The sequence below is a fragment of the Vanellus vanellus genome (genome assembly GCF_965231255.1).
Source record: "Vanellus vanellus genome assembly, chromosome: 10".
Taxonomy (NCBI): Eukaryota; Metazoa; Chordata; class Aves; order Charadriiformes; family Charadriidae; genus Vanellus; species Vanellus vanellus.
The window spans coordinates 10211802-10212836 of NC_138915.1; positions in this window are offsets into that span (position 1 = coordinate 10211802).

Consider the following 1035-nt stretch of genomic DNA (forward strand, 5'->3'; position numbering starts at 1 on the left):
AGTAAGAAGTACATTTGATAATTAAATGTATTTAGCAACTCAGCACATATGTATTTGGTCAAGCGATGCTCTCCTTAATATCAGCAGGCAGTGTCCCCCGCCATAGCATTAAGAGCAGGAATCCACGACAGCATTTTATCACAAACGTGTATTTAACAAGCTCCCCCCTCCTCCCCCGCCTGAAACGCCGTGCATTACCGCTGCAGCTCTCCGGCAAACCTGGAGAGCGAGACAGACTTTCCTTAAGTAGCGACAAAAGCTGAGGATTTAGCAATTAATGCCCCATCCCCAGCCCTGATCCTCGCAGCAGCGCCGAGAAGGCGGCCCAGGGCTCTCCCCGCCGCCTCTCACACACCGGCGGCGCGAGGGCCTCCCCTTCCCACAAAGGGGGAAGGCCCGAGGCCTCCCCGGGCGCCGGGGCCCTCTCTCGTCTTCCCTCGCTCGCTCGCTCCCTCCTCGTCAGGCCTCGAGTCCCCTCAGCCCCGGGGCGGCGGCGACCGCGGCTCCTCTCACCCCGGAGGCCCGGCTCCCTCTCCCCACACACCGAGGGGGACCCGCCGAGGCCTCCACCCCTGCCCCACTCTTCCTCCTCCTCCTCTCCTTCCTGCCCCGGGGCCTCCGCTTTCCCTCAGCACGGGGAGGAGGAGCCGCCACCGCCGCCGCCTCCTCCTCCTCCCGTCCCAGGCCCCACTCCCTCCCCTGAGGCCCAGCCCGACCCGGCCGCCAGCACCCGGTACCTTGTAGAAGGCCCCGTTGGAGCCCCGCACCTCCACCACCAGCTCCTCCATGTTGTGCGGCGGCGGCTCGGTGCGGGAGACCCAGGCCCGGCGCCTCCTCCCTTCCCTTCCCTTCCCTTTCTCTCCCTCTCTCTCGGCGCAGGAGGGGGAAGCGGAGGAGGAGGGGGGTGTGTGCCGGGGCGGGGGAGGGGAAGGGGGATCTCGGTTCACTCCGAGCCCGCGGGGGTGGGGCCGCGCCGGGGGCGGAGGGGCGGGCCGCGGGGGGGGGGCGCTGCCGGGAGTCTCCGCGCCGCCGCTC